Genomic DNA, 14,907 nt, shown 5'->3' with positions numbered 1-14,907 from the left:
CTAAATATTTAAATATGTGTATAACTTTAAAATGTATCTATTATGTCTGTCTTCTAGAAAACTGAATTTCACATATGTATTAACTATTCTCATTTTATTTAAGTCATTTATTTAATCTACATTAAACAGTACCAAATAGCAATTGGCCTCTAAGTAAAAAGCAGTTCATGCTACAAAGTACAAAGGCCACCCATGTAACAACTGCTCTGCATCACCAAATCATTTTATAGACATCACAAATACATAGCTAACCGGAGCAATCTAACGAAGAGGAATACTGAGATAACAAGACTGATGTCAAAGTGAAGTAAAAGCAATAAAAATAAGTAATCTGTTTGATTTGAGTCCTGGTCCTTGGGAGCCACAGTTAGCAGCGATATCTGAAAAGTGTCTTCGGTAGTTACAATCCAACATGAGTAACTTTCAGAAGCACCATTTCACTTTTCGTACCAACAGATAATTATATACATTATAGCAGGTAAAACTCAGATTTCAAACAAAAGACAGAATGAAGAATGTTAATATTTGATCTTGCCCAAATCTTCCTCTGCTGTGGTATCATTAAACATTCTTGGTAATGATTGTGGCAGTATAATGAAAAACTAAAGTGTTTTGATGTCATTCACATTAATTCCAAATTTCCTCTGCCCTTGCTGCTCTTCTGAAGTATCCTAAGGTGAGGTGTATTATTTAAGTCTCAGGATTCAGAAATGACAATTTTAGCCCTCTAGTTGCCAAATTAACAGTAAAGGTGGAACAATTGCAGTCTCCTTAACTTAAGGCATTACTTTTCTAAACCTGGATTCTCGTGATATTATTACTTTATCATCTAATTTCACACGAATATCTGTGTACTCCCACAGGCTTGGTCATAAAGGTCTGCTCCATCATTTAGACTATGGGCTACAGGATTTTGAGACTTCAACAAAAATTACTTCGCTAGATTTTTTTAGAGGGAAGGAAGGAAGGAGATACCTAGGTAAGAGGCAGAAAATAAACAAAACCGCATCTGAAAATGATGTCCTTGGGAACCACTCCTAAACTGTATGCACTAGACAAATAGAAGCTCACTGAAAGAGAAATTGTAGCTGTTTTTCAGAATGGCATTCATATAACACGCTAGTAAAATTTAAGAAAAAGATAAAGTATACAAATTGAGCAAACTACCTGGAACAATAAAAAAAAATTAGCAGCCCATTGATCCATAAACTGTTTTACATAGTTAAAGTAGTCATCAAGATAAAATACAGTTTTCTTTTCCTCACTGTAATTGGAACAGGATAAAATGTGAGTCATTTTGGTTTGTACTTTCTGTCTTTTACAGAATTAATCATTCAATGTTTCTAAATGTCCTACAATTTGCATTAAAAGATTTAAAGTCAAAGTATATTTATATGAAGTCAAGAAAGCCATGTTTATTTATTTGTCAAAAATAAAAATTCATAACAATATTTTAATAAAATGTAATACAAAAGTGAACTAGAATATTTAGATACTAATTTCAAGTGTTAAAACTAATATGAAAGAGGGAAATATTAAATTCAAGAAGCTTTAGCTGTAATTCGTGTTTTAGGGTAAGGTGTGTACTGTAAATGACACCATTTCTGTCTCTGTTGGGCACTAGTGGTAAGATAGAAAGAAATTAAGGATATGTGTTTTTCTACCCTCTGCCAAATGAAAGCCACTATATTTCATTTATTCCTCCTAAAATGGACTCAACACTAGACACATATCTCTCTCTCATTGAGCATGCACATGTGGGTAGAAGTTAAAATAATTTTAAGATTTAACATGGTAGTTCTTCCACTTATGATAGCCTCTATGTTCTGTGATGTAGGAATGATATGAGGAAGTTAAAATAATTTTAAGATTTAACATGGTACTTCTTCCACTTATGCTAGCCTCTATGTTCTGTGATATAGGAATGACATCAGGATTTGCTTATGTGTCAAACTTTTTAAGTTTTACTGCTTACTAGCCTTCAGGATGCTGTATTTACATCACGAAGCCAAGAAAGGCACATTTATTATACTTAATTCTTTTTCAAACATAAAAATGCATAAAAATAGTCTAGCAAAACACATAAACAAAGGTGAACTCGATGATTTAGATACTCATTTCAAGTGTTAAATTAATGTTAATATGAAAGTAGGAAAGGGAAACACACTGTAGTCACAGCCCTCAGGGGGCTGGGCAGAGGGATCATGAATTTGAGGCCATCATGAAACAATATACATATTGTGTGTGTGTTCATGTTATGTGCTATGTGAGCAGAAGGTGTATGGATTTTCTAAGAAACTGAAGGTTGATTCAATTTTAGATTTATTCATTTATTTCTCAATTTTTTGAGGCAAGGTCTTCCCTCCCATCCTTGGCTGGCTTTGACTTCCTGATTCCCCTACCACAACATTTAAGTATTTGGGCTGTTGGCCTATGTCAGCAGGTCTGACTTCCAGAGTTAGCTTTGAATCATATTTACCTCCTTTTTTTTTCTGCTGAAATCTCTTTTTCACCATATTCTTTGAATCATATTCATGTCCGTGTGTTTCTGGTTTTATGACAAGCATTCTCTCTTTCTCTCTCTCTCTCTCTCTCTCCCTCCCTCTCTGTCTCTCTGTCTCTCTGTCTCTCTCTCTCTCTCTCTCTCTTTCTCTCCCCCCCCCGTTTCTCTCGTTGAGCATGCACATGTGGGTACTTTTGTGGTGACAAATGTGTACATGTATGTATGTATGAAGTGAGTGCGGTCTCTCTCTCTCTCTCTCTCTCTCTCTCTCTCTCTCTCTCTCTCTCTCTCTCTCTCTCTGTGTGTGTGTGTGTGTGTGTGTGTGCGTGCGTTTAACTAAAGACAACTTAGATCTTCATTTTTTGGAGACAGGTTCCTCACAGTTCTGGAATTCAACAAATAGATGAGGCCAGCTGACCAGCAAGCCCAGGAAACTTCTAATCTTAGTCTCACTTAGGGCTGGGATGACAAAAATTCCTTTATGCTAGGATTTCTATGTGTGAGCCCCAGGAAGCATCCTGTTCCTGCCTTAGCCAATGATGGAATTATAAAAGAAATTGGGAACCAAATACTAAAATAATGGAAATATTTGAGAACTCATGTCTGGTAAAAATCAGAAGTGTATTCATTTGCGTATGGAAGCAATTTGTAATATAAAGAAAATAAAATACCAATTTGAATAAGTTAAGGATAAAAATTGAAATGATATAGAAAATTACTACTAAAATATGTTGGAACCAGCTTTAAGGAAGAGAATTCCAATGTTGGGAGACATTGGTGATCATGGGCACATTGGACTTTTCTGAGCCATAGATACCTTAGGGCCAAAGTAATTGCGATTATCAGTGATTCTCAACTTTTAGAGCTGATAAATATAGTAGGTTTGCTTGTTTTTATAATTTTTCTCCAAATTAAGCAGTATTCAAAATTTCAAACTCAAAATTACAAGTAGATAGGTAGGTAATTACCAGATATATAAACATTTAGCTAGATAAAAATAAAATAAAATAAAACGGTTTTGCCACCCTAAGTGTAACATGCTCAACCACCATTTATTTTAGACATCTCTTTAAAAGTCCACAGAAAACTGATAACATTTGTAGTTTTTCTCTGTCAAATATTCTAAGACTCTAAGTAAGCTGTTTTAAAGAGAAAACATTAATATGACTCTACTCAAGTTTTCTTGAGATAACAGGCCTAATTTTGAGAAATCCACCAATCTTTAGGTGAATAATTTCCACCATCTATAAACAGGTACAGTACTGTTTTTCCCTGCAAAACACTCAGTTCAAATTTTTGTCTGTACTCCTCAGTACATTAATCTTTCTCTGGTTACTATTTTTTTAATTTTCATTATTATCCATTCTTATTATGTTAGTACTAACTTCTGGAATTACTGGAATGTTAAAATGGCTAATTGTATTTTATATTTCATTTGCCTTTTATCATTATTACTATTTATTATTATTATGTAAGGGATAAGAAAGGAGATCTTTTGATTTAAATGGTTTTAATTTAACATTTAACGGATTTAGCTTCATTTTAAAAACCTGAATTATTTTTCAGGGGTTTTGGTCACCTTGTTAGACTAGAATTGATAGTGTCAAAGTCTTTGTAAACATATGGTAGCAACTGCACTGACTTCATTAGTTGATAAATTAATTTCACCTTACACTATTGGCATCCCTCAGAGGTCAGTGCTACCCTTGACAACCCTGTGTGGCTCTGTGTATTCAGAAAAGCCCAGCACGCTGGATATACAGAAGCAATATTTTGTGGCAGCACAGCAGAGCCCTGGTTGCTATCATTCACCAAGACAAGGTTGGCCCTGAACATGTCTTTCAGAAACTATGAGAAATCCTAATGGCACTTCATCTGATGATTCTCCTAGGCTTGTGGTGGCTGGCTGTCCCTCCTTTCAGACACTGAAGTGTGGTCACCTCATGTCTTTAAGAACTTGCAATCACTGTGTTTGTTCTTCTCCTGTCTGCTCTGCCTTTGTAGAGGACAAGAGTTCCGATCACAGTAGTAAAATGGATACAAATCAAACCAAGCACAGTCCATAAAACATTTCTCAGTGGCTCTCTTATATCCTTCACAGAATTCCCGACGTGCGAGCCGCTAACTCAGTTCGTTTGCAAGAGTGGAAGATGCATCAGCAGCAAATGGCACTGTGACACTGGCAAGTACCAAGCGCTCACTGCCCAGCACTGACCAGATCGGAGCCCAGCTCTCTGGGCTGCCTGGCTTCCTCCAAAGGGAGTTTGCAAGCAAAGCTTGCAGACCCCAGCAAAGTGGCTAAGAAAAGTGGTGAGCGGGCAGCTGGCACATCACTGGGGATCAGTGTTAGGGATAATGGAGCATGATATTTGTCCCATGGGGCTTGAACAGTGCTTCATTTTCAGATATTAGTTTGGGCATAGACTAAATCTACAAAGATGAATAAAGGGAACAATTAAGGAAACGACCAGAACAATTTTAGGTTCCCGAAGCATTTATGTAACCTTGGCAGTTTAAGAATTATCAAGCAATTAGCCAGATGATCTTAGCTCTGTCACCTTGCTTTTTATGTGCAAGTAATGTTTTTCTTCCCTGTACTTAGTTGTATCATTATGCCAAGTCATTCTAAATGCAGGCAAATGAGTTATATATTAATCAATGTCATTTAGTTCCATTTAATCCATTGTCTTTGTGATGGCCAGTCCTGAGGATGAATCATTTCTAATGTGAACATACAGTTTCCATGTATGAATTCAGTCGATTAGGCAGCAGGGGAGGAATGAGCAGTAAATGGCTATGTCAGAGCATAGAGACAAAGGCACTGGGTGGAAGATACAGCTACAAGTTCTGCGGCATAGAAATGGTGGCTTCGAGTAGTAATTTCACCATAATTCTACTGCACTGTGTCACTTAACAGTCCCATAGTCACAACTTTCCTCTTAACCCTTGTGGCAGAGAGGCAGTTAGTGGGTGGTTAGTTATTCATAAACAAACTAGATTTGAAGCTGCAAAATCTAAAGTCAGTACTTTCCTTCTCTTGGTTCTGCATTTGCTATTAAACCAGAAGAGATGTAACGTCAGTATAAAATGAGACTTATTGACTGTTCCCGGGAAATGTTGGTCATGAACGTATCTTTCCTTTTCCAAAATCATAAGCAAATTCTGCACAGAAAATGTTATAAACGTAAGGAAAGAATGTTCTTCAAAGTGAGTTTTTACTAGCTTTTAGTGTTTCTCCCCAGATGATGACTACGGGGACAGGAGTGATGAGGTGGGCTGTGTTCACTCTTGCTTTGATGACCAGTTCAGATGTCCCAGTGGCCGGTGTATCCCGGGGCATTGGGCCTGTGATGGTGACAATGACTGTGGAGACTTCAGTGATGAAACACAAGTCAACTGCACCAAATCGGGTCAGTAATTTTATCAATCTCTGAAATGTCATGACAGATTGATACATAAATAAACTCTTTAGAGTGTATTATTAAATCACAAGCAAATTTTTGCTCATCATATTAACAATACACAGGAAGAACAAGATAATATTACCTTTGACCTCAATGTTTTTAATTTTTTCCTTTCTTTTCTCTGGTTTCTTACTTCAGTGGTGTCCAATACTTGGTTGATTTCTGTGCCCATTACTTTCTATATTCATTAAATGCTTTGGTACAATTGTTCTAACCTTACACAAATTTTAAAGTGTCTGAAAAAGGAAAAAGAAATATATAAAAAGATAGTTTTACTTTGATATTATACCAAATCTCTTTCCCTGAGATTGGAATTAAGCATTTAGCAATACGTCTAATTTCTCCCATTTCAGACTGATTGACTATCAAAAATGAAATGAAAGAGGGCGGAGCGTCCAGGACTGTGGTTCTTAGCAGATCTGTGATAAAGCAGACCCTGTCAATAGCATGCATTGCTTTGTAAAATATAAAATATAAACCATCAAACATATTAGTATATTAAAAACAATAGCAGAATCACAGGAAAGTGTCAGCTTTCAAAACAATAATATTGTCATCTTTATCATTTAACTGACAATTTCTACTAAAATAACTTATTTTTATTAATTCCATAAATATTGAGTACTAAGGGCTAACTAAAATGTTTAAAATATCCATAGCATCTCTTTAAATAGGTGACATTTAAATAGGTGGACAATAAAATGCTTTTTTAAGGTGGTAGAATCTAGAGACTCATTTACACTGTGGAAGCTTAGTTTTCAAAGGCTCTCCCTAATAGATATATGTGTCTTCTCCAAACATTTGAGAACTCATGTGACTGTTAGTATCTCAAGAATTTTATTCCATGTGGTATTCTCTCTGTCATTGGAAACTGTGGCTAACTCTGCATAGCAGGTTTTTAAAAGAAGGCCCCTGGCTTTTATGTGAATTTGCCAATTGATGCATTTTTATTTGGCCTGTATTATGAGAATCATAGCAATGATCGAAAATGACTTTTCAATGTCCCTGAGCTCTGAGGCAAGGAAACATAAGTATTCGTTTTGTTGGTTGACATGATTCATAGTGGTTTTCTTTGAGGGGGGACAGAGGTGAACAAAATAGAAACTAGAAAGGAAGCAGAAAATTACTAAGAAAATTTTTCATGTGGACATTTGAATTTAATTGTCTTCAAATCAGGGGGATATTGAATTATTGATGGAGCTAATATTAAATATTATCTGTCTCTTATTCTGCATTGTGCAATAACCTCATGTCCTCTCTCCTTTTCTTTCCCATGACTCTCTTCTATCTTTCTCTCCTTTCTTCTCTCAATGTATTTATTTTGTGAGAATATGTAAAATGAAAATTCTTAATACTAAACAGGCATAGAAAATAATTGCATGGGGACATTTTTCCTTTTTAATAGGTATTTGAAGCATTTGTCTACAGGGTAATTGACACCTCATTAATGCACTGCAGTTTAACTCATTTGCCCTCCTCACAGATGTCTCTTCAGGCTTCTCATAGGGTGTGCATCTGTGGCCTGCTGGCGGTGGCCCATAATATGCTATAAAAGATAAATTGCCCCAAAGTTAAATTATTTTCACCTAGAAACAAGATCCTATCCATCTTTTCTATGTATATTTGTTGCAATTTAAAGAGACCATTGCACATTAATAAGTTTGAACAAGTATTTCAGCCTCACAAATACCCACAGCCTCTTGTAAACACTAAAGAATATTTCAAGTTGAATTATCATACAAGCAGAGACATTTGAATTTTGCTTTGTTTTGTTTTTTGAGACCGGGATTCTTTGTGTAACCACGTTGTCTCTCCTGGAACTCACTGTGCAGACCAGGATGCCTTTGAACTCATAGAGATCTGCCTGCCTCTGCCTTACTAGTGCTGGGATTAAAGTCTTGAGTCACCACTGCCCCGCTGAGACATTTCAATGTTAATAGCCTTAGTTTTTCACAGCAACTCAGTTTTCCCACATATTACTATAAAGGCCAGACTGTCAGTACGACCTTCTTATGTGGTAGAACACTAAGGAAATGATTGAGATAATCTATATGATTCGTGGACATATTTCAGGAAGTCTTAGAGAATTGACTCAGTTTTAGTTTTAAGGTGTAAACTATACAAGGATTCTATAACAAAATATGCTGCGTGATGAGGAGTGGGCACAGCAATTGAGTAAAGATGACATTTAAGATGGCTTCAGGACAAAAAAATTCCTTTATTTTCATCCTCTATTATTTTGATTATACATTCTGGCACAGAAGTTATGAAATATAATATTGAGATATCATGTGGAAGTTATTATCTTGTATACTTTTATCTATAGACTAGGTAGTGACAAGGTAGAAATTTGATATAATTAGTCACATAGTTCTGTTTCAAAACCTGCTGTGGAAGAAAGAGCAGGAGTTTCTGGCTTGAGTTTAAAAGACTAGCTGTCAAAGCTCATTAAATTCCTCAAATAATTGCTCAGCACTTTGCTGTGCACTTCCTGGAAGACAGAGCATATGGTGCAGCCCCTCTTGACTCAAGTTCTTTTCAAAGGAGTAGAACAGTTCACAATCAGAGTATTTCATATAGAATCTCTATTTCATAAAATTCTTATTCAGTTTGTGTTTTCTCAGGCATCACATTCAGAAAGGAAGTATTTCCATGGCCATGGTGGGTTTTTCATAACAATGTGATTTGCAACTCCAACAGAACAGTTCTCTTCTGTGTTAATGAGCATCTATCCCTTTGTCTCTGAATTTTATTTTGTTAGGGTTTCTCATTTTATAACTTCCTATAGTCAAAGAGTACAGTGTCTTCATAAGGCTTTGTTGTTACACACACACACACACACAGAGAGAGAGAGAGAGAGAGAGAGAGAGAGAGAGAGAGAGAGAGAGAGAGAGAGAGTCAATTTTGTCTTGGAAAATCATTCACAAGACTTCAATCTTTCTTTGATGTGATTCAATTGAACTTTGTGTTTTGCTTGGTCCTATTTCTTCTACTGTAACCATGACCTTTGTATGTTTGTTGTTTTCGGTTGTCCTAGGTGAATAGTTTTGTTTTGTTTAGTTTTTTTTTCTTCCATGGTGATCCAGATTTCCTGGGCATTTTGTGTTAAGACTTTTTTGGCTTTAGTGTTTTCTTTGATTGATGAATGTATTTCCTCTATTATATCCCCCACGCCAGAGGTTCTCTCTTCCACCTCTTGTATTCTGTTGGTTATGCTTGCATCTGTAGTTTCTGTTTGTTTACTCAGATGTTCTATTTCCATCTATTTCCATCATTTCCTCGGTTTGATCTTCTTCATTGTTTCTATTTCAATTTTCAGGTCTTGAACTGCTTCCTTCACATGTTTAATTGCTTTTTTTGGTTTTCTTGGCTTTCTTTAAGGGATTTGTTGATTTCTTCCAATTTTTTGTTTGTCTTTTCCTCAATTTCTTTAAGGAAATTTTTCATTTCATCTTTAAAGGCCTCTATCATCTTCCTAAATTTATTTTTAAAGTTGCTTTTTTCTGTTTCTTCTATGTTGTGATGTTCAGGTCTTGCTGTTGTAGAACCACTAGTTTCTAGTGGTGCCATATTGTTCTTTATGCTGTTTTATGTATTTTTGCAATGGCATCTACCCATCTCTTCCTCCAATAGGTACAAGAGTTGCCTGTGTCTGAGGGAGCTGTTCTTGGTCCACTCTGTGCTGGCTGTGCCTATGTTTCAGGAACTGCTCTTGGTCCTTCCTATCAGAGCTCTTGGTCCCCTTGGTCTAATCAGAGCTCTTGGTCCAATCAGAGCAGTTGGATTCTATGTCTCAGGGAGCTTCTGACATCTCAGGTGGATGGGTGGGTATGGGGCAGAAAGTGGGTCTTGTAGAATGCAGGGTCTGGTCTGATGGGAGGTGTTGGTGGAGATGCTTGCCCTCAGGAGTCTTCTCTGCTGGCCTGCACCTGGGGCAATGATGGGTCTAGGGTTGTTTTGTTTTATTTTTTTGTTTGTTTTGTTTTGTTTTTATAACTGGCTGGACTCAGAACTTAGTATAGGGGAAGTTTTTGAGAGACAAAGCATGGCCGTTTACTGTGTACCAAAAGGTTCATACCCAAATGTGGTTTACAAGTGTTTTATTTACTTCCTGATTGCTGTGACAAAGCACCTTGACCAAAGAGACTTATAGAATGAGTTTATTGGGAGCTCACAGTTTCAGAGGGTGAATCCATGACCATCATGGCAAGTAGCAGGCAGGCAACAGGCAGGCAGGTGTAGCACCTCAGGAGTAACTAAGAGCACAAGGGAGAGAGAGAGAGAGAGAGAGAGAGAGAGAGAGAGAGAGAGAGAGAGAGAGAGAGAGAGAGAGAGAGAGAGAGAGAAAAAACACTAAATGAGAATGGTGTGGGCTTTTAAAAACTCAAAGTCCACCCCCAGTGACACACTTTCTCCAAAAAGGCCACACTTCCTAATCCTTCTCAAACAGTTTCACCAACTGGGTGTGAAGCATTCAAACATATGAGCCTAGGAGGGTCATTCTCATTTAAGCTACCACAACAGATAAAGATATACTGTCAAAGTGAGATCCATCTTTTCTTACAAGTATACAACCATGTATGTGAAATAGTAAAATAAGGACTCTGGATATTCTTGATATGCATAAATACAAATACATAAAATAATTTTGATTTCACTTCGACAATTTAATTTATTTAAATTATGTAACATTCTACTGATGCCTTTTTCAAAATCTCACCTTTATTTCACCCTTTTGGTTGGTATAAGACACTGCTAATACCTTTACATGGTTATTTCTCTGTTAGTCTCCTCTGAAAATATTTTAAAGTTGCCATCCAATAATTTAGCATATTTATAATAGAAGAGGTGACAGGTTTTTTTCCAAGTTTGTATTTCACCTACACTTTGCAGTTTTTCCTAAAAGCAATTTAATATTTTTCAAATATTTGCATTCTACATTTTAAAGGGACATTTAAGATGGCTCGGCTCACCTTCCTCCAGGACCGTCGAGGCCTCTGCTCATCCAGGTCTGGGGGGCTCGTCAACAGGGCGGTCTCCTCCCAGCGATGGCCCAGTGTTCCTGCACAGACCCGCCGCCTCTGGCTGAAGAGGCCGGGAAGGACCGAGCTGGTCCTTTGGGTGGCCGTCGTTCTTTCTGCCGTGCCCGCCGGCAGCTGGAGAAGTCCTTGCAGGCCTGGCTGGGGCATCTCCACGGCCCGTCCTGGAGAGCAGGGCCCGGTGGAGTCGAGGAGGCCGTGCGCAGAGGTCGCCGCCATCGAGGAGCTTCGTCGGCGGGGGAAAGGGTAGCTGCAGGATCGCGGTCGGCCGGGCTGGTGGCTGCTGTCAGGGCTCAGGTTCCTGGGGTCCGCAGGACGGAGACCAGGCTGTTCCCGGGCCCCCCGGGCTCACCCCGCACAGGCCGGAGGCCGCGGGGTCCCGGAGGAAGGAGGCCGCACTCCCTAGCTCGCCACGCTCTCCGCCGGAACTGACTTGGCAGTTCTCCCTATTTCTATATTTTTTTGCTGGCTGGCCACCAGGTGAGGGAGTAACCCCAGGAAAGCTAAACTGTCTGAGGCAATATAGAGTTTACAGATCTTTTCATTAAAAAACTAACTTCTCCCGTGACCTTATAGAAGAGTAAAATAAATGTTAAATTTTATTAGAAAAAACAGACTGAATTTTAGTAAATTAAATATAAAAAAGGAAATGAGTTTTCATATTCTTCTTGATTTCTGTATGAACCAATTTCATTTTATCTTTGAGCCTCTTCATAACCAAAGCCCTTCTAGAATGGTGTCTTCAAAATGGTATGGTGATAAAGAGGGCAGAGGAGTCACTGCTGCAGATGTTATCACTGATATTTATTATCTACGTGCCTTTTTGAAAATTAATGTTTTGTGTTTTTCTAAGAACTGTCATTTAGTCAATTATTTGTTTTGTTTAACAAAGTAAAAGAAGCAGATGAATGATTCATTTCCATACAGGGCTTTATCCAGCCCGCCATAGTTGCTGTGCAGTATAGAGTTGGGACTCCGTAATGGAGCATGGGAGACATAATGGGTAGGAGTAAAACAAATGTTGAAAAACGTGGAAAGTATTATCTTTTCTTGAGAGTCAAAAGTGCTGAGTAGCTTATAGGTTGAGGGGAGCATTTGATATTTAATGACATAAACTATTACATATAAGTCCAGTTTCATAAAACTGTAATACTTAACCATGAGATTTCTTAATAGAAGATACAGTTTATTTTGGCTGTTTTGTTTTTCATAGAAATTCAGTCTCTCATAAAGCCAAAGACAATATTAGGTAAAGTGTATACAAGAAGGTAGTGGATGCTGGGGAGAATAATGAGACATAGAGCAGGATTCGCACATGAAAAATGTATGTCCGAGCATACTTAAGGGAACTGTTCTGCCATGCTAGGTTGACTCTCCATGCTACACTGAATTTACCATTCCTAAGTTTGTAAATGACTATAATTTAATTGTTTGTAGTAACCTTTAGATGTTACAATAGCCTACAGAGTTTAGATTAGTAAAGTTACAAAAAAGTAGGAAAAAATCTATAGAGGAAATCCCATCTGTATTTAAATGTGGAGACTGGAATCCCTGTTCTGTACTACCTTGACTATTTGTCCTTGCTTTACCAGACACTTTTCTTGCCTCTGCACTGTTAACATTTACTCCTCCAGCAATTCTTTGGAAGCCACACCAAGCCTTCCCTAGTCTTAATTAATTCACTTGAAAATTCTTAAATAAAACAAAAAAACCTTACCCATTTATACCACAAGGGGAAGCAACAGCAAACACTATAGTTAAAATACTTATTTACAAACATCAAATGTGGTCCTCACAGTAGCACTTCCAGGTGGGCAAAAGGACATCTGAAGGTACTGGTAGTAGCTTTAGTGACATCAGAATTTTGGTCTTAAGTGAGTCTATTACTAAAATCCTCACTTTAGATCATTAACAAGCCAAGAAATTAAGTAGGTGAGTAATTGTCAGCACAGGCAAATTAAATGATCTTTGCAGATATGCAATTAATTCATTACATTAAAACTTCAGTCGCAAATACATGTGAATATATTTATTTTAGAACCGTGCTGGGGAATATTGGTTAATATACTCATGATATTAACTATTTTGAAACTTTAAAAAATTGATTATACTTGCATTGTTCAGTTGTTATAGTGTAAGATATGTCTATGCCCTGGTGTTTATATTCCATTATCCTTCGTGATACTTAATTTACATTTTATCAACAGGCTGGACAGTAGTGTATCTGGGTGTTATATGCACTACTTTCAGTAACAGAATTTGAACACATACTATGTTATTAATTTCACCCCTAAAATTTTCTGTTGTGATTGTAGAAATGAAATCTTGCATCTTGGAGCTGTTTTCCTTATTGTGTATGTTTCTTTGCTTTCAAATTCTCGGTTACTATTTTCTAAAGGTTTTCTTAGTCACAAAGTGCTTATTATTTCATTGGTTGTTTTTTTTTTTTCTTGGTAATTTGAAAGAAGTTACTCCAGGAATGTCAAAAATCAAGCAAAATCTCAATAGAAGATTTTGTTTACATGACTTGGAGAAAGTGCTTCAAAGACAGTATCTGAAGGTACTAATTAAGACAACAGTCAGACATCCACACAATCTCTTTACTCATTTAGCTAAACCTTTAGGAAATCTGCCAGAGACAGCAAATATTTCTTCTTTTAATTACTAATGTTTGTAAAGTAGATTTGAAATGCTTGAGCGTTTCATAGCTGTTACAGTAAAATATATAATTTCTCTAGTATAATAATGTTACCCAAAGAGATTATTATTTTAAAAATGACAGTAAAATCACAATTTCTCTCCTATCTTGCCCCATTTTCTTCTTCCTCATTTAAAATTAAGACGTTCACTCTCCGGCTGGCTGCGCTGGGAATGAATTTCAGTGCCGCCCTGATGGAAACTGCATCCCGGATCTGTGGCGCTGTGATGGAGAAAAAGATTGTGAAGATGGCAGTGACGAAAAGGGCTGTAACGGTCCCGTCCGACTGTGTGACCACAAAACCAAGTTTTCCTGCAGGAGTCCAGGTGAGCACCGTGAACACCCAGGGAGCAGAACCCGTCAGCGCAGGCTCCATCTGTAGCTCATCTCTGAAAAGCACTCTTCGTCTTTGGTAGATAAGCTCACATTATCTGTGTAATACTAGTAAGGTATCTGTCAGAAGCATTATGGGTCAGACACCATCCTATCAATGTTTTCTTTATGAACTCATGGAGGAAACAGAAGTATTTAACTTGCTAAGAATTACGGAGACTGAATAGCAGAATTAAAACCTGACATCAGTGTATTTGGGTTCAGAATCTGTAATTGAATCTCAGGGTCAAAGAGGCATGTGCTAGCCCACACTCAGTAATTCTGTAGATAAAATCCTCCCCAAATGCCAGTTGGGAGAGTGGGAAACACATGTTAATTTACATCTACTTTCCTAGATTTCATTGCCATCGCTTGGCTCCTGCTAAGTGTTTGCCATTTGAATCTGATTATTTTAAGAGTCATTGGCTATACTGTTATTTTCCATAAAGGTGTCTTTATGACATTTCCAGTTTTTCTTACTTACAGAGTTCCTCTTGAGATCCCACTGACTTATTTCTCTTTCCATGCCAGATGGTGAGATAAAGTTAAGGAAAGAATGAATGCATTATATTTTATTTAGCTGTGAAATCATTGAAAGAATTTCCGATAGGTTTCATAATATCATTTCCTGTGGGTTTCACAATATATTCTTGAGTCACCCTAGAATTTCTCTCTATTGCTTGTGGGTGGCTTAACCATGAACTTTCAGCTTTCCTCTTTTTTACTGTATTCCAAGCAAGAAAGGGAGTAGAACAGCTGTCTGCGTACAAAATGGGAAGGTTGTGGCTGATGGCCTTTTGAAGACAATGAGCCTTGTGTTTCTTCCCCAGG

Source organism: Peromyscus eremicus, chromosome 4 (genome assembly GCF_949786415.1).
Source record: "Peromyscus eremicus chromosome 4, PerEre_H2_v1, whole genome shotgun sequence".
NCBI classification, from domain to species: Eukaryota; Metazoa; Chordata; class Mammalia; order Rodentia; family Cricetidae; genus Peromyscus; species Peromyscus eremicus.
This window is presented reverse-complemented; position numbering follows the sequence as displayed.